The 19914-nt window shown below is 42.5% G+C and overlaps 1 long non-coding RNA gene across 1 annotated transcript; it reads right to left on the bottom strand.

Moving 5' to 3' along the window:
• Nucleotides 1–268: 268 nt before the first annotated feature.
• Nucleotides 269–10897, bottom strand: LOC141744635 (uncharacterized). The gene is made up of 3 exons (XR_012587520.1): nt 10765–10897; nt 1986–2094; nt 269–424 (listed from the first exon to the last, which is right to left on the bottom strand). It is a non-coding gene; the product is annotated as an uncharacterized LOC141744635 (long non-coding RNA).
• Between the last annotated feature and the right edge of the window lie 9017 nt (nt 10898–19914).

Genomic DNA, 19914 nt, shown 5'->3' with positions numbered 1-19914 from the left:
TTTCCTATTTAGGGGAATTAAAAAGGTTCCCTTCAGACTGCACAATGTTTCCTGAGTAGATGCCTCAGGATGTGTTGTCAGGAATCACGTTCTTCCCCTTGTCTCTTCCGTTTAATTTTATCTAGAAAAGTAGTTAAACGCTAAAGACTGCTCCTCTTCACTTTGCACTCATTGTCAGAAAAAAAAGACATGCTCTATTTTACCTACACTCTATAGTAGAAGCGAAACCTTTCTAAATCCAAGCTCTCACTGTTACAACCAACAGGCTGTTCCTATAGAGAAGGCCACTGGTCCTTTAAAACCAGCATTTTGCTTTCCCCCTTTAACTGCAGTTTTGGACCCGGAATACAAAAGCTCCACTTGGGGTGATGCTGCACCGTTGAGCCAAGGTAGGGTAGTGCCAGTTCTCTGTTGTTTCCAGCTCCTGTTGAGAAGGATGTGCACTCTTAGCTCACAGGGAATGCATCTAATATCTCACCATTTAGTTTTTTACAGCAGCATTGTTTGTCACATTGAAGTTGAACAGCCTGCAAGATCTAAAGTTGTTACATTACTTTAGGGAATTAGCTGCTATTTTGCATTACATTATTATATTAAAATTACTTTAAAGTGTCAGTTTGCTTGTAAAACCACAAAATGTAATTTTACTTTTGGATTCCTTACAAAATTATTTGATTCTTAGAGTCATGGGATATGTCCTAGCCACTGCTACCTGCCGACTCGTCAAGAGACAATCTTGACAAGCTCAAGGCTGCTTCTGCCTGGTGGCACAGCAGTATTATTATTTTAGCATTGGATGGCTTTGTATATTTTATAAATTCTATTCAGATGGCAAAATTCACATAAAGAAAATCCATTTAACTGGAGACCTAAATTAAGAGAAGCGACAATGTAAATAAACAGAAGAAAACGCACTGTTAAAAACCTACTGACAGCCATTTTGAAGCCAGTTTTATCAGTGGATGCTTAATTACAGAGAGACAAACCATGTTGAAGAATCTAATGACTTAAACCTATATCAGAAGGAACCCTGCATTAACCCTGAAGAAGGAAGAAAGGAAACATGTAGCCCCGAAGGGCTGACTGCAGATCTAACTCCTTCCAACTTTGCTACTGAACCTTCAAGACCAAAGAGAGACTTAGTAAAACCAGGGATAAGTCTAACGGTTTTTTAAGCACATGAGCCAGCTAGACTTTGCCCAGAGGGCGTTAATGACTAATTTGACCTGCTGACAGACTGAGAGTTTATTGCTTAACCTTGTAACAACAGTAATTAAGTGTTAGCCTGTGAGAGAGTATGTTGTCAGCGTCCAGCTAAGGCAAAGCAGAACATTAATGTTTAAACAGATTATTAAACTTCTCATAACTTCCTCATCTTGCACTCAGAGTGGTACTTTTAACCAGTACTCAAGACATTTTGCCACCTTGTTTATGTTGATTATTGACACGGCACAATTGCAAATGCACAGCAGTGAATGCACTATTGTGTTATTTACTCAGTCGAAGCGCCTTGAGACTCCAGCCAAGATAAAGCACTACACAAATTCACAGGTCTGACAAATGTCCAGTCTAAAAAAACCTCAGAGAAGGGGGTAAGAGTGACTTGCTAGGCCACAATGAACATGTCCAGCAAGTATCCTACTAACTGACACAGCCTGCCCGTTCCAATTATGGTCTGCCCTGCGATGATGTGTCAATGACAGGCAGGAGGATTCCCATCTTCCCACTTGTGTTAATGTTTCCTTATAAACAAATCTCTATATAGAACACAGTAGTCAACACACTCATAGATAACAAATGGTCCCTGTAGTGTACTTTTGCTTCCTTGCCTTTCTGAAACCTTTTGTTTGGTTGGTATGACTTTTTAGAATTTGCCACAGAGCATTTCTCAGCCACATGAGTGCTCCCTGTCAGGGTAAGTGCTGGCTTCTATCTGCCAAATGCAGTTCCTTGCCCAACCTGGCACCAGAAATTACCAACCTCACCTCCTGTCGGTGGTCGTGCAGGATCAACTCCCAAATCTTCAGTGTCTTCATCACAACTTGGGTCAAACTTAGTATTAGGGTTCAGAACCACGGGATGACTCAGCTGTACCTACACAGAACCACCATGCCACGGTTAGACATGTTATTCTCAAGGGCTGGATTGCTGTTTTCATTTTGGGCTTGATGCCTTTCCCAAAGTTTTAAACATGGCGCAGGGTCAATCTAGAAGGAATAATGCACACCAGGTGGAACTAGGTCTACAAGAGAGAATAGTTTGGTGTAAATTTAAGCTTAGTGCAGCTTCCAGGGGCCAATAGGTCTCAGATAAACACTCTCTTAGAATTAGAAGCAAAACCTAGGGTTGCAGGGGCTGGTGAGTTAGGAGAAGAAATATGTCAGTTCACTGGAGTTTGTTTTAGAAACTATGTGCTCTGGAGCTGCCTCTAGCAACTGGTTGCTTTAGGAGCTGCAGTTTTACTGATGGCACTTAATGTCCCAGACCTAAAGGGAAAGAACATAAATTACTTACAGTTTTGGCCAGACAGACCAAATTCAAGTAGGACTTAGATCCTACTCTACTTGGTGTGATTCTTCAAAAAATGATGCAGTTAATCAATTTGTGTCTTCAACAATGCAAAACCAAACCAAGCAAACAAGAAAAACCCCGTATCCCATATCCACAGCATCATGGCTGTGTATGAGGACAATTACCCTAGATAGCAAAAGCTGCATAGGTATAAACCAATACAACAACTGGTTTGGCACAGAAACAATTTAAATGTTCTTTGTGATCATACCTATTCATCAGTATACGCATAAATATACTTAGCCTCCCTATCCTACAGCTACATGTGACATAACTAGAGAGGACCACTTTCACCCTTATTCATAATATTGTGCCCTGGAAGTGTCCATGGGCATGTTTCATAAAAGGTGAATATAAACTAAATAAGAAATGAACGCACTGTGCAACATTTCTGTTAAAGAAAAAAAAAAAAGAAAAAACAAAAAACCCCACCCCCTAGCTAGTAGATCAGCTAGGGTACAAAAAAACGTTAATTCAAAAAAGAAGGCAGAGAGAAAAACATTAAAGGATAATCCTTTGAAATGATAAAGGTTTTGTGTAATGCTTAATTTTAATCAATATATGGGACTAGACAAGGATCATCCTCACAAAGAATGACATAAACGGATTAGTGACTTCCAACCAGCACAAAACTGCACAGAGACATGTTTATTACAGTTTGGAATTGTTTCTTCTCCAAATAAGATTTTAAAAATTCAAATGAGTTGAATAAAGGGAGGTACAGGTAGAAAAAGGGGTGGATTTTATTTTTTCTATGATTTTTAAGATGCAAAGTTAAGATAAAAATTAAGAGATTTAATTTAACAATGTTAATGCAGAGCTATAGAAAGGGTAAGATCCCACAAAAGTTACAAGATTGTCTTAATAAAGGATGGTACAATTATTTATGTTGAACAACTGAAAAAGAAACAATTGCAAGCATTTTTTCCTTTTCCTTTCAGCATTGAGTTCTTAGGGTCCACTTTTCAAATTTCTAACCAGTCAATGCCAGCTAGGCTCTTTAAAATGAAAGCTGAGACTCATGTGATGATATGGTTGTGTGAACGGGGATTCTAAGGAAAAAAAATCACTAAAAATGCAACTTAAGTGATGATATTGTCCAACATACAGGCTGCACAGTAATGAAGAAGCAACCTATAGGTGATCAGAGACAGACAGCAACAACAGATGGAGACACTTTTGAACTTGCTATGACAAGGAAAAATAGAATTTGTTTCTCTTTTTGGATTTAAAATAAATAAAAGACAACTCGTTTTGCTCTCAACTCTGCATTGTCATCTTGTAACCAAATCACATAAACTGCTTATCTGCTTAAGGACCCCAGCTTGTCACCTATCTCTAGGATCACTTTCACCAACTAAGTTCTTTTCTTCTCAGATTTATGTCCTTGGAACTCCTTTATCCAATGCTAATTCCCCTAAATTAAAAGGCAATAATCAGTAGCAGCCAAGAGGTTATGCTGGACACTCAACGACTGAGTCTTTCTGGGGAGAAAGAGGAAAATCCAACAGCAGCTTTCAGCAATCTGAAATCCCTTCCAGAGCCCACCTTTCAGATATACCTGGAGTCAATGGACAAGCTAACAGATCTTGGAAGAGTAAGGTGGACCAAATCCTTGACTTTGAACAGGCGGCTGCTTCCGCACACAAAGCTGGGGATATTGTCCTGTGACAAGTGGTTTGAAGACAAAAAAGGTTAGTCTCCATTGAGCTTTTATTTCGGAACAGGAGGAGTTCATAGTTTTTGTTTTTTGTTTTTTTTTTTTTTTTTCCTTCTGTGAGGCTAAAAGAATCAGCTATTAACATCAAGAAGTGTACAAATAAGCCTCAGCTATTATGTCTAGACTTAATTACAAGAAAGGTGTATTGCAATAGCTTCCTAACACACCAGCCCTCCCTGTTGCCTTTGGTGGTGATAGTGCAGATGCACTTCATGGGAATAGCCTTGTAAGGCATTTGCAGCGCTTCGGGTTTTCCCATGGGGAACCTACCAACACGGCACTCGCACAGTCAGCCTGTAATATGCTTGAGCAAGCCAGAGGAATGCTAGCAACATACTGCAGCACTAGTGTATCAATACACTGCGTTCATCCATTTTGCGAATTTCAACTTTGCGTACCCTCCAGGGCTCAGGCTGGACTTCTCTCCTTCCCAAGTGGTACCAAAATACTTTCTCCACATACAGGGCCTCACCTGGACCACACAGATGAGCCCAACTCTGCCAGCCCTCTCCATCATCTATTACTTTCTGTAGCCCTAACACATTTTCTTCATTCTTTCCCCCTGTGGAAAGTAAAATACTTCTCTTACTTATTTCTTCATTATGTCATCTTTCTTTATGGAAAGCAGATTCCCCAGCCTTTCTTATGTGGTGTAATCACTTCTCTTGTTCCAATGTACTGTCTCTCATCTCCCCATCGCCTCTTTTCAGTATTTTGATCCTCTCCCCTTCGTTCTCATTCTATCTTCCTGTTTCCTACTGTCTCTGTTCCCAAGCTCCGCTCCCAGTCTCAAGCAGAAGGGTATAATTTCTCAGTTTCCTGTTCTTCTATTAGTTATGCCACTGATGAATCATCCTAATTGCAAAGAAGAACATACTCCCCATCATTTGTGAATTTGGTTTACAAATCTGATTGAGTGATAGGAATAAATATTACATAAAATGAATATGTAGAAATTAGCTAGCCACTATGCACAACACTAAGGCAGTTCATACAGACAGAGAATATCCGGTAGGAAATCACAGGGTAGATATCCCAGTGCTTTGTTTAAGAGCATCAGACATGGTTTATAGCGACAGCGTAATTTGTTTCTACAGATAACTGTTGAAGTTGTCTGCTATTTCTACAAATGCAGATATGAAAGTCTTAACAGATCTGTCGCATATTTAACAGAAGCGACAATCCTAACAAACGAGAGAGCGAACTGCTGCGAACTGCTGCGTGCAAGTGAGACTCCTTTATAATCACAAGTAAGGCCTGGCTAAGAAGGATGGCTTTCTCATACACCAACTAAACAAGCATCAAAGAGGCAATACATTAAATGATAAATATTGATGTACATTGCAAATAAACTTGCAAACATCCCCAGTAAGTTGCAGATGGTGGCACAGGTGGTTCAGATTTCAACATCAGAGCCATGAGTGCCACATCCCACTACGCAATCTCCATTCACTAACTGGTAAAATGGGGAAAAAGCCATTTGCCATTCCTTCCAGGGATATTGTTAATTAATTAATTCTTAATTAAGTTTGCAAAATACAAATATCCTTGATTGAAAGACACTGTAAAAGGGAAATTATTGTTAGGAGGATCAGAACTCTTGCCTGGGGAAAACCTCTGGGTGTATTTTCTCATTAATGCTAATGGAAATTAACAGCTTAATGCAAGCCAAGCTGAAAATAAGATACTTTACATTTGCATCTTAACTACATTTGCTTCATTACTTATTTAGGATCACTGATACATGTAGGAAGGTGAATCTCAGTGCTCTGAGCTATAGTTTTTAAGGGGTCCTATACGCACAAATACATCAGAGTGAGAAAATATATGCAATTGTTATGACAGTACTCTCCTTAGAGCAACACACATGGTAGTATGCGGGAATATGCCTTTCTAAATGGACACGCCAACCTAGCAGAGAACAAGAGAAAATAATCAGGGAAGGACAACGACTACATCCAGGAAAAGGACTTGGAGACTCTTCAGAAAAGAAAAAGGGAAGGAGGCACATGTGGCACCTACATTTAACTCCAGTCAAAAACTGCAATTCTGAGAGCTTTTGCTGTACCCGGGGTATGTCTGGGTATGTTTAAGTCCCTGGCTTTCCCCAGACACCCACAATTTTTTTTGCTTTGGTCACGTCCAATTGCCCGTTCAGTCTTGACAGCCCAATCAGTTCGGCACCTGGCCTATGACTTGTCAGATGCAGAGTTGGCACCTCCTGCCTTTCGGTCCTGTGACACTGACCCTGGCAGAGAGGGTCTCACACACACAGGGACATAGAAAGAAGTTGCAACAACCACATCAAGACACAAGCAGAAGAGAAGGACCAGTTTTTGCAGTCTCACATGGAGGGAGCTACGTTACCTGATGGAGCTGATCAGGAGAGACGCGAAGCCCACTCCTTTCAGGGGATCAGACACCTCACGCCACAAACATGTGGGTTCAGCCTGCCATTTCCCATACCAAGCGGAGGAGATAGGGCATGGGGAACCTTCCCACCCCAAATCTCAGGTGAGCGTCCTAATGCTAGACTACGGTGGCAGTTTCTGTCTTGGCCTTTCCTACAGCCCAAAGGATATGTAATGGCATCATATAGAAGAGCTTCAAGAGAGAGATGCGAAATAGCCCCACCCCAGGACACCACACAGCCCTACATACCTTTCAACTCCTACCTGACGACACGAGATCATAAGATATGCAGATGCCTTTACTGGACAGGCAGGTGGGTGACAGCAGCTGAAAGTCTGTATTTCTTATGCCAGTCCAAGCTCTCTGTATTTTGCACATCAAGTTACTCCTATCTTCATTACCTAACTTCCTTTTGCCCCCTGTTCAAGGACATTCCTTAGTTCTTGTACCACAGCAACCAAATACAACTAAACCAATTAAAGGGGGGAAACCACATTTAAACGTACTTATTTCCTTTATGCTAAGATGTTGCTTGTGTATGGTAAGACCACGAGCATTAAGAAAACTATGAAGTTCACATAAGCATTGTGCACTAATAATAAACCAAAAATCTCAAGAGAAGTCTTCAGAGCTTCCCTTCTGCTAATCACACACTTTTAGAGTTACTTAGTAATAACATTCGAGCATTATTAGATCTTCAATCACTGACAGGGGCTTTTATTTTCCCTTCTAAAATGCAGTAATTCACAATGTATTTTTTGGTTGAATTATCTGTAGCATATGTTCCATTCTATTTTCATTGCAAAGAATGAAATTCCCGAGTTTTGCATAACAGGAACCAGGGGAGTTTAGAATAATTTGTGTCCTCTTTGCTTAAAAACTTCTGAGGACGTTCAAGGGTTAATGTCTTCTGTGTTTTCAGTTATGATAATGATAAAAGCTAAATAAGACAGAGCAGCATATATATTTTACTAAGATATAATTCCAGGAAAGTCACATTTTTGTAAGAGTGATTTACCACACCAACTTATGCCTTTCTCCTTAATTAATCTGTCCAAAAAAGATGTCATTTGTTTTGATGAAGATGATAATCACTAGATTTTGCAGACTAAGATAGACACTGATAACTGCAGAAAGAATCACTTGCGCAGCCTCACCCAAATGCACCGTTATCTATTCTTTGCTAAGAAAAGATATGTCAAGCAAGCTGTGTATAAAACTGTGGAATGCAGACACTGTCAAGCACAAACGTCGTCCATTAACGATCCTCTGAAACCCCTGCACACCATGCTGGGTGACAACAAGTGTGGGAGGCAGACCTCGGGTGCTGTAGGTCGGCATGGTTCCCTGACCCCAAAGGAACAATGACTCCAGTTTATTCTGGAGCGTGGCAGAGTACGGGACAAATCTGCAGGAGACCTCCACAGGACACAGAGCAGGCTGAAGCATGGGCTTCTGCAAAGAATGAAGAGACTGTCTCCTGGACACATCATTTTTTTTTTATGCCTTCCTAAACCCTGGAGCAGGTATAAAGACATGGTGTGCAGGACATTATGCTTGCTTTTTGCCTCCCCAAAGTAAGAAAGCTGGTCGGTAACAGGTAAACCTGGGGCTCTTTCCTCTCGTGTCAGCTCTTGGGAGGGAGACCCCGATTACTCCCGCTATTGGCCAGCTCTGTACCTCTCACACCATACAGCTACAGTCACAATAAAGGGCTGCAAGGTGTCTCCTCCATCACATGGAGCGGGAATCATTTTGAAGAGCGGTAAAGGAAGAGGGCTTTAGCCTGGTTTTGGCTTCCCTGCCTCTCCATAAGTCCACACTATAGTAATCTACAGCTTGGGAGAGCATAAATCCACTGATTCCCCAGGGCTGTAGAGCCAGTGGAAGCATTCCTGTGAGCATCCCTAGGTGCCAGGTGGACACCCCCACAGGCGAGCACTTCCACATGATGCACTGACACGGTCTCTTGATATACTACTATTGGGATTTGTCCTTCCCCACCCCATCACCCTCCTGCAACAGCAAACAGCTGCAGAACTCTAAGCAGAGTGAAATATCATCTGTCATCACGCTGACCTTTCAGTGCCTGCCCTCTTTCTTGCATTAAATCATGCTCTGCAATTTTGGCCAGATTCTTTTGGGAAACATTTTTGTTTGTAAGCCAGTTCACAAGTTCACTTCCCACACCGGGGCAGAGGGTCATATCCTGTGATGACACCGCAGTGAAACAAAGAACAAATCTTCAAATGAGATTGTTCAAACCCATTTCGATTTGTCCATCTATGTGCCCAAAGAGGTGGCAAATACGAGCTGGATTTGCAAACCAACTTCTGTGATGCCACACTGACTTCTGCCACTTGAAAATTTATCTCTCCTTTCTGAGGAGCACAAGAGTTGGCAGTATCCAGGTATGGCTTCCTCCTCTCAGTTAAATAAACCAAAGGTCTACTCAGGTAACTGTTACTGCTTTCCTGTTTACACCATTCTTCATAAATAATGTGGTTTTATAAACTGCTGGGGTATGGGTATGAAACAGCTATGTTCAAAACAAATATTCCCCGCTATCCTAAATCTGCACAAGTTGCCCTTATCATTATTATTATTTTTAAAATCTTTGGCACATTAAGCCTAGAATTGGTCTCAGGGAAATATCTGGAGACAAGAAGAAATTTACTATATGAGATTATGGGGGGTTAAAAGACCATTATTTGTACAAAGCCACTCAGTTTCTACTCCATATCATAAAAAATGAACAAAGAAACACACAAAGGAAGGACTACATAAATAGAAGGTTAACATTTTATAGGGATTTACTTTGCCAAGCTACAGTTTTATTTTACATATTAAACCAACTGTTTCTACTACGTATTAAAATCAAACAAACACAGCAACAAAAAAAAACAAACGCCACAACTCTCCAAGGCCCAGGATTAGTTACCTGCCTGCAATCACTCTCGAGTCTAAATCACATGAACTGATTTGGAGAGATCTCTTTCCTGAAAATCTGCTTAACAATTAAGTCACTTTCCAAAACAGCATCTGTAATTAAGAGTGGTGCGTGACTTTGTTTCCATGTAATACCAGCCACAAAACGCAGCCCTCTCCACTGAACCTTCCAAGAGGAAAGCTGTCGAGACTGCAGAGAACAGCAGATGAGAGGAGGCAGTGGGCAGAAGCCTGTGTCCCATAAGAGACCCACTGCAGACTTATTGGGGCAGAGGATGAAGGACAAAGACAGATGGAGTTGCCACTCCACCCTCCTCATTGCATACCTGTGGCTTGCTGTGAAAAAGAGAAGAGGCTGCAAAATTCCCTCTGCCTTTCCCATCCTTCCTGTCACTATTATGAGTACCTCCAGCCGGGGCTGAACCTCTTCAGGACACACTGGCTCATCTCTTTTTACAACAGCTCCCAGGCAAATCCGATGGATTTTCTCTTGGGTAGAGCCTGGTGCCCAGCCTGAAAAGCACTGCATTGAATTCTGAACTGGCATCCAGGCGCAGCTGAGGAACACCAACCCGCATGGAGCAGGAAGCCAGAGAAGCAGGGATTTGGAGCAATGAGCAGGTGTTACACAGCCAGTTGCCTCTGCTAAAACTGGCTGCACACACAGTTGCTCTCAACCAACTGAGGACCAAGGGAGAAACGTCTCTTGCCCAAGTGTGAGTGAAGAGCAGACTCCTGAGTCTCCTCCTGGAAACCACAGAGCAGAGGTGCTTCAGTAAGAACAGCTAATTGTTTCACAGATGGTGGGACTGTCTGCTGGTGCACAAAAGACTGTTTGTTCTACAAGATTGGTCCAAAAATATCTCAGTCTTTCTCTTTTGGGAAAGAAGGAAAAAAAAAATAATCAGAACAATTAGACAGACGAAATCTGCAACTGGCACACTTTTTTTAAAGAGAATCACTGAAGAGGCAGACCGGGAGAAAAGTCATCCCATACCACAAAAGCACCTCAAAGTCCAAACAAGAAAATACACAGGTAGCCCTCTCCGTTTCCCAGTACCTCAAAATAACGGAGGTGAAAAAAGATGATATCTCAGACATGTTTTTCCTACCTGGAGCATCTCCAAGAGCATCATAAGTGAGCTGCTCAGCAAGGGAAGGTGAGACAAGGACAAGGACGAGAAGGCAGGCACAGGGCAGTATCCTCTGCAGCACAGGGAACAGTCCCACCACACTGAAGGGAGCGGAGGAGGCCCAGCAGTAGCAGCCAGCCTGCAGGGAGGAGGCAGGTCCAAGGTCAAGCGAGAAAGTCCATTGAGCAAGACAAAGCTGGGATCTGTAAGATCTGAGGCTGAGCACAGGCAAGGGCCTGTGCTTAAATACAGCTCCTGAGCCCCCGGCGAGGCACGTCCCAGCTCAGTCTCAGACAGCTCTGCCCCAGCAGCCTGACCCCAGGCTACAGCTGCACCACGGCAGAGCTGGCCTTGATTAGGGGCAGCCAAAACCCTGAGGGTGGGGAAGAGTTTGTGGCTCATTAAGACAGCTGTGATGAGAGTATGGGGTGTAATGTGGGCATGCTCAGGAAGACAAAAGAGAAAACGTGCTGGTGGAAGTCAGTGAAACCAGCATGAAGTGTTTTGATCTTGAAAAGGAAGAGAAGCAATCTTCTTCCTTCTTCCTATTCCTTTGGAAGACAGACTTCTGAGGAGAGATAATTAGAAAGTGAGTCTTATCCATGTAAACCTTTGCATCTTTTCTCTGTTTCAGAGAAAACTGCTAGCAGGAGAAGCTGCAGTGTGCCCAGACAAGCACAATCAGTCCTCAAGCACGATGACAGCCCCTCAAGGTCTAAGTTGCAAACACGATATTTTAGCTAATGAATCAGTGTAGCTTAATCTTGTTCTTCTTCCCCTGCCGGCACTCCGAATCCCCACACTGCTACTGCAAAGCAAAAACTGCCCCATCCTGTCTGCCTCCAACAGCAGCTCCACGCGTCAGGAACCAGGGGCACGGCGGGCTGCAGCGCACAATCCCCAGCAGCAAGTGGCACGTCTGTGCCTCGCTCAATATTTGGTCCTATTTCACGTGAAGGTTCTGCACTGGGTTTGTAAAGGATTCAGAAAAGGAATAGATGTTTAAAAAATGATTAGCTGTTAAGAGTCACTTAGCTTGATCATAACGACAGCAGGTAACCATCTATAACGCTTTTTCCTGATCATCTTGTAATGGTCTATAAACACACACTACTCATGTTATAAAAACATTAGACAATTCTTTCTCATTTATTAACTTATTATAAATGGAAATCTTGCATAAAAAGGAACTCTGTACTTATTCAAGTCTGCAAGCTTGATTTTCACTTTGCTTTTTTAACCATCACTTATTTTAATAAAAGGGACATTATCTATTTTGCCTCATTTCTTTTGCGTGTTGAGAAATGTTCAGCTATATCCTTCTTCCTTCCTGCTCAGTGGTGCAAAGCAAGATATAGCATAGCACATTAGGGACGGCACTCGCTCAGGGAATTGTTCTTTCTCACTGCTCTCACTGGAGAGAAAAGAGCTCGTCCCAAGAGGTCTGTGCTGGGAGATGGCTGGAAAAGGCAGGTAGAGGGCTGCAGGCAAAGGCGAGAATCTGCTGAAAAGGTAATAAAGTCCAATGCTGCACCTTGCAGACTACAAGATCTCCACTCAGTGGGGATTTGGGGGCAGGTGGTGGCAGTTGAAGTCCCCAAAGTGGGTAGAGGCACCAGGAGCAGCAGATTAGCATTAGTGATCCTGGTTTCTTGTAAATCCTCCAGAGTTTCCATATTTGCTGGAAGATCCATATAGCGCAAAATCACTTCTATTCCGTGAGAACGGACAAAGACCACCCTCAGTGTCCCTGATGATATTCCGTGGTGAAATACCCTCCCTCACCCTCTCTGCTCAATTTCCACCCTTCTTAACCTGGCACCTGATTAAACACTACTTTTCCTGCTCCACAAAGGCGGCTTCCTTTGCCACCATTAACAGTAAAAGGACTTTTATAACGAAGAGATTCCACTTCACAGGCCCTCGATCTGACTGCTCCCAAGTGGAATTTTTGGACAATAGTTCTTTCAATCACTTTCATCCCAGCCTTTACACATTCCCTCACATCTACTTTTTAAAAATCCAATAATTCTGTGCTGCTGCCTTTGAACGTTTCTTCACACATGCCTCAAACAAATCCAATGGTATAATGACCATTTTCCCTCAGATGAAGGCTGTATCTTTTGTCACTCAGTGTTCATTTCCAACCACTACAGCTTCTGATCTTATTGATTGCTTAAGAAAAAGCAGCAAGAAAACAGTCCTGAAATAACCACCAGAAACGTTCATCCTTCCCCAGTCATTCTGTCATTCTTATTCTAGTCAATAGCAGGGTCATTAAAACCCTCCCATGACGACTGTGCTAGGCTCTTTATGAACCTGCAAAAACACTGGGTGCTCTGCCCTCACTTTCCACCCTGCAGGTCCATTATAAGCTCCCCTTATCGTTTTCCATCATTTTTATTTCTCTCTTCTAGTTCTCTTTATTAGAACAGCCAAGTCTGCCTAATCTGTTTTTACTGTAGACCTACTCCCAGGCTCATGCATTGCTATTACCCCTCCTTTCCTATTGAATCTTCTCTTTTCCACAGGCTCCGGTTTACGGCAGTGGAAGTGCAGGAACACTGCTCTGATGGATGTGACCTCCGCACATGTGAACATGTATGCAACACAACAGAAGTGCGCTTTTGCTGGGTTGTTTGCCCTCCAATTGCAAACACTGAATTTACTGCTGTGATCATAACAAATCCTTTACCACTGTAAGAAGGAAAATATTTTAAATGCTTTCAGAAGTAGTGTACACCGTACAGAAGTTTAATCATGCTCTGAAAGAAGGTTGGTTGTTCTTCTACAGTGTGATTACTCACACAGAGCATCTAAGGAATATGCTGGGACCCATTCTCACACACGGCCAAGGGAAACTCACAGCACGACCTAAACTATTTCAAGTGTATTAAGTCATTTATATTTGAAGTCTGATACGTTTATCGTGACCAACTAGTATCCTTCCAGGAAAAGAACCTCCACTGATATAATGGAAACTACTCAAAGAGTAAATTGCTACTTCAGGTCAGTAGGCCCATCAAATTTCCGAAAACATTTACATTGCTTTTTCTTACGTTTAAAATATAACATGAGGAGAAAAGCAAACCGTGAATATTTTTTGCTCTTTGTGAGAATGATGTATGTAAATTTATAATTTCAGGTTAATGATTTAAGATTCATAATTATTTTCTACTATAGAAATTCAGGCTTTATTTTCTTATCTCCAGAGACGAAGTTAAAATTGCTTTAATAATGAAATCCACTTTTCATTTGTATTCTGTTTCTTCTGCACTCTCATTAACAATTCATAATTTAAGAATCGGGAGTGATTAATGGCTGGCTACACCACATAATGCTGTTAAGGAACAATGGTGCAATTCAGAAGGTTTAGAGGCTCCCCTCATTCCATGTTACACGTGTTAACCTGCACTGAAACTAATCCGCTTCATCCAAATTCAGGAGGCAGCAGGATGTGGTCCAAAAACTCCCCTGGAAGTTATGTGAACTTACTAGAGGAAAAGCCCAGCAGATATAATGAAACAAAAGTCAAAAAGAAAAGCAGACACAGTGTTAAGATTTAATGGTGAGCTTAAGAATCCAGCCAGGGCCCATAACAAAGGGCAATACGCTGCTGCACTCTTGCCCAGGAAGGGCTGGTGTCTCAGCCATCGGAGTTTCTACCTGCCCCAGAGGAGGAGCAGCAGCAATTGCTGCCTGCCAAAAAGGGAGTGACTTCCCCGTGTTTTCAGCTAACCTGTGTGGGCTGAGTGAGATGGTATAAGAGTTCAAACACTTGTCTCCTGCTTGCCTTCTCCTCCATGGCACTTCGCTGGCCACTTCTCTGACAAGAAAGAAGTGGACTCGAGGCTAATTTTCTCTCTTCCACTCTCACCCTTGTGATAAGGCCACTCCATGTGGACCAGCGTCACAGGGAAGCAAAGGAACGTCTTCTCTTCCCGTGTTGTCTGACTCAGCTGAATGGATGACCTATGTTTTTGCCTTTAGTTGTGCACCCTTAATGAATAAAGTTTGACGGAAAGCTGGGTTTCTAGGTTTTCAACCTGTATTTTCTTGAAAGGGCAAATTAAAGGGTTCTAATACTGTTCTATCCGCTTTGCAAATAGGCCATCGCTGCCAAACACTGATTTGGTGTACGCTTTCAACATACTGCATCTGGCACTGTGCACAGAAGCTCAGCTATTGATCTTTCCCTCTTCCCAGCTCTCGCTTCGTAGTGGAGGGATGGGATGACAGAGGTGCTTTGTTAATGACACACAGAGCAGAGGCACAGCAGCTGCCACATCTGACAGACAGTGCTTAAAGCTTTTGTCTCATGGTTCCCAGGTCTAGTTGAGCTCATGTGTCTTTGCACGGTGTACAACAGAGAAATAAACTGGAAGAGAGCAAGAAGTGCTGTGAAATAGTAAGTACACAGCTAGGGAGCTTCTTATCTCTTAGACATAACAGTAGCCTGGACTCAGCAGGGTACCCTAGAGCATGCCGGGAGAAGCCTCTCCCAGCAGAACCTGAGTCACGCAGAAGTAGCCACAATGACATTTCCCAGGTTATTTTGATGCCGCCTTACCATTTGACCTTAGGATCAAATTATAACAACTTATAATGCAATTTACAGAGGCAGGCCCTAAAATGCAGGAGCAGCACATTTAAGCCTGGGTTCCTACAACACTGCAAAAAGTCACACATACGCTCAGCTTTTCCTAGGACTTGCTCTACCTCTGCAGAACCAGCCTTAATCCCAAACCCAAATTTGCAGAAGTGGGGCCTGTGACTGAGGAGTCAATCTAATGATCTGTTCTGACAAATCTATGACAGACACCAACCACTGAATCCACTGAGGGGGATAGGGTTGGGGTGGCCTGGTGAGGGTCGTATTTTGCCACACTACTTCTATTAAAGCTTGGTAATAAGGAGGGAAGGACTAGGTTATTATATACATATTTATCGTGCAACCAAACATACTGCAGGTGTTACTAGTTGCACTGCACACAGCTGTGTATAGCAGTTTGAGATTCCACAGCACTTGTTTTGCTTACTGTCTTCTTTATTTCTACTGACTGTCATCCTAAGAAAACTACACATGATTTCTTGTCTCCTTACTTTCCAACACCAGAAGCATTCTCCTCTCTCCCTAATACCCAGACTATATATAGACTTTCAAAGTTTAAACACCAAGCTCAAGAATTTTCCAGATGCCCTTCCCATTAAAAGCTTGCCTACATGGAGGTGGAAGGAGGCAGATGAGAGCTGAATCCGGCATTGCACTGAAATAATGCACTGAAGAAGTTAACCTTGATTTGCAAAACAGTGGTGGTGATAGCTGGTAGAAATTGTGAGTTAGATATTTACCTTATTAAGGATTTACAGAGCCAAGAAACACAAGCAGATTTGTAACGGCTGAGAATACTGATCACAGGGGAAGTATTGCTTCACTATTTTGGCTCTCTAGACAATAAGCAATGACTAAGTCCTTTGCTCAGGAGACACTGATTCAGCTTTTGTTAATTTAATTTTCTGGGAATTAAGAAAGAGATGAATTTCTTATTTAGTTTTCATTCAGCTCCCATAGGTGTTAGCATTGTACTACTACTTTTAGTGGAACAGGGAAGACTTCAAGATCTACTGCTATGTACTAACTGGTGACTTAATGTGTCCCCCATCACCTCCCCAAAAAATGAAGAGAAATGAAGTGTTGAAGTATTTCCTTAGTGCCTCCTTAAAAGAGCTGCTAGCTAGGAGATGAAAAGACAAGTTGATTAGCATCCCCTGAGATTCTGCAAATAGGCACACAGTACATCAGACACATTGATGAGGATGAGCCAAGTTTGAGTGTCATTACAGTGAGAAGCATCCTATCCTCATAATTCAAGTGGGTAAAGGGGATTCATTCAGATGATCAGCTCATTTACTACCACCTCTGCCCAGCTTCACACTACCCTTCACACCACCGATCGTGCAGCCAGGAAGGACTGTTGCAGTCATGGAGATGTTCTCCTGCAAAACACAGGCCTTATTATTTGCTCAATTCTTGTCTGGAGCAGTTCATACTTTGGACTACAATAGTCAGCCTTAATCTTCAAATTGCCAGCAGTGAAGAGTCTAAGCACACTTTTAGGAAGATTTTTCTGGGTATTAATTATCCCCACTGCTAAATATTTGTCAGCCATTTTTAACTTCAAAATTTTTAACATATCCAGCTACATCCACTAAATCTTGGGTCTTCTCATACAGTTACCAGTTGAAATGAAGTCTATTACCAAGACTAGATCTTCACACAGCCACTCATAGAGGGACATCGTCCTCATTTTCCTCAAAAGCTCCAGTTTCCCGAATCACAATATAATGGCACAATTTGTAGTCCTTTCAGTGACATTTCAATTCTGTCTCCCCCATCCTACCTTTGCCTGCCAGAAGAAAGCCCTGGAGGCAGCAGAGGAGCGACCCTTGCTCATTGCAGCTGCCCATGATGGTGAGCAGGCAGTGGCATTGGCCTGAGAGAGGTGTCCAAAAAGAAGTGAGGCATGTAGCGCACCCAAAATGTCACCATGTCTCTGACCCGCTCAACATAGGGCCCACATCTGGTGTTCCTCACTCAGACCTATGTTGGCCCAATGCTCTGGATTTACCCCCAGTTCAGACTCCTCCTGACGCAAGTGCTAAGGGCTGTGCGCAGCACGTACTGCCTGCACAGGCCCCCAGCCCAGCAGAGGGCTGGCTCTGGAGGCTGTGCCTGCCTGCTCCAGCCAGCCAAGGAAGCTCCTGGGACTCGAACAGGGAAGAGAACTTTTTCTTGGGAGTGGGATTCCCAAATATTAAGCAATTATGTTAAATTTTTAAATTTGGGGAAGGGGGGAACAAACAGAAAGCCTCTGTCCACGTTCAAATTGGTATGCTGGCTTTGTTCCTAGGCACAGAAATTCACATTTTGCCATGTTACAGCATGCGTCTATCTCTTACACCTGCAACAGTGATCTGGCTTTTTAATTATTTGTAAGTCCAGAGCTGCCGTGACATCCGCAAGCTTTGTTCAGTAACTTTAGGTTGTCTCTCAGGTCACTGAAAAAACGTTGCAGGATCTCCCTGCAAGCACACCCACATGGTAATGACTGAGCTGCTCTTGGAGTTCAACACCTATCAGCCAGACATAAAACTTAATAGGAATGAAGGTCATCTTGTATTGTTTCTCAGTCAAAATATTCTAAGGTACCAAGCAAGAGTACTTTATACAAACACTATTATTTAATCAATTAAGTTTATAATACTATCAAAAAGCTAATCCCGCAGGATCCGTTTTTCCAAAAGCCAATACCAGGCAGCATTAATTAAAGAATGTACAGATTTTAACCATTTATTATGAGATTCATGTATTTGTCCTCCTTTTGTTTTGTCTGAGTTTGGTATCAAGTTCACTTATGTGTACCTGAATTTTTTTTACATGGATCAATCCATTTCTGCTTTTCAAATTCTGAAATGTTAATTTCCCATTAGTTCCTTGAAACATTCCCAGGGTTTTAGGAGTTTTGAAAAACAAAACAACAAAAAACTGAACAAAAAAAACCCATAACATCAGTCCTTGGCCGGCTCTTTTACAACTACAGGATGCAAGTTAATCTACAGTTGCCAAACTCAAGAAGTGTAACTTCTGTACCTGAAGTTTAACACACTCTTCATTGTGACAGATGAAAACGTCGCATTCTCATATGAAAGGGATACATCATCTTGCCTTTCCTCAACAAGAAGATAGAAACATCTACTGAAAATTTCCTCTTTTATGCTTTCACTGGCAGTGTTACCATTTCCTAGGAATGGACTGTTGCAACTGCTACATATTTCTTATGTTTTAATATACTTTCAGTGCCCCCCTCACGTCTTCTGATTGTCTTGCTGATGACTTAGGTTTCAACTTTTGTTACTCCTCCTCTCCCTGAATTTCCAGTTACTGCTTTACGACCCACCATCTTCCCATTTTTTCCATTTGCTATGTGTCAGACACTTTAAAACTTCTTTCCTTTCTAGTTGCCTTACGCTCCCCCTAAATCAGGCTCCTGCTTTCCCAGTGACAGTGGCTCTCTTTTTGACTGTGACATTTTGGGGAGCTTGTAAGAGGAGCTAAAACAGTTCCAAACCCCTTATATGTGCTCTGCAATTTTACTTCCAGCTTCTTACCACTATGCCTCAAAACTATCTGCAATGCCATGAAACAGGCAATGTTAAACCATCCAGGGAACATCCTCTGGTTTCGGACTTGCAGAAAAGAAGTGCGATCCAATCATAGTTACTTACAGTGAAAATACCTGTTTTGCCATCACCTCGTTTTTACAAATGTCTCCCCACTGGATGCCAGACTTTCTGGTTTTCATTCTGTCAGAATAGTCAGAAGCGGCAAAAGTGTCTTAGCACCAGCAGCGTGAGCACCACTCAGACTGAAGTCTGCTAGGAGCACGCAGTCTTTTTCACCACCGAAATGACAGATGGCTGCTCAAGAAGCAGGCCAACTTGTTTTCTAATGCCAGTGGGTGGGCTGTAGCAGCCATTAACTAGTAGTCCATCTTTTGCTCCCTCTGTTAGGATATTGATTTACTAGCATTCATGATAATTTCTTTTGAGGTCTTGATGACTCACTAACAGGGAGGGTAATTTTCATACTGAGCACTGCTCCTCTTTCCCTTTTGCCCATTAAGTCCTTTCTAAACAAAAAAAAAGGATGGCCACCTCAGCAGCCAAAGTCACCTGGGGGTAATGTGTCTTGTGTACCTTATGACTGCCTGCATGACGCTCTACAACCAGGAATTCAAGTAAATATCAGCTAAGCAATTGCATTAAGTGGAGACTTGAGCAACAGGGAATTTTCAAGAAGCCCAAAGAAACCCAATTCAATTATGTGGGGTATCTGAGTCTCTCAGGCTCTCTTAAAAGCCTCCAGCTTATTGCACAGTGAAGGAGCACAGTATCTGCCCCCAGAGGGGTATGTGCAGCAGAGGAGGAAAACCCCACTCCAACAGCAGAGTGGGCAAGAAGCCTGCCCAGGCACGCTTGCTTTCCTCAGCACCAGCGTCCTGCAAGGCCCTGATCCATCACAGGGATTCCTCCTGGTCCCATTGCGCTGACCATAACCCTAACTCTATC

Source organism: Larus michahellis, chromosome 6 (assembly GCF_964199755.1).
Source record: "Larus michahellis chromosome 6, bLarMic1.1, whole genome shotgun sequence".
NCBI classification, from domain to species: Eukaryota; Metazoa; Chordata; class Aves; order Charadriiformes; family Laridae; genus Larus; species Larus michahellis.
This window is presented reverse-complemented; position numbering and strand designations above follow the sequence as displayed.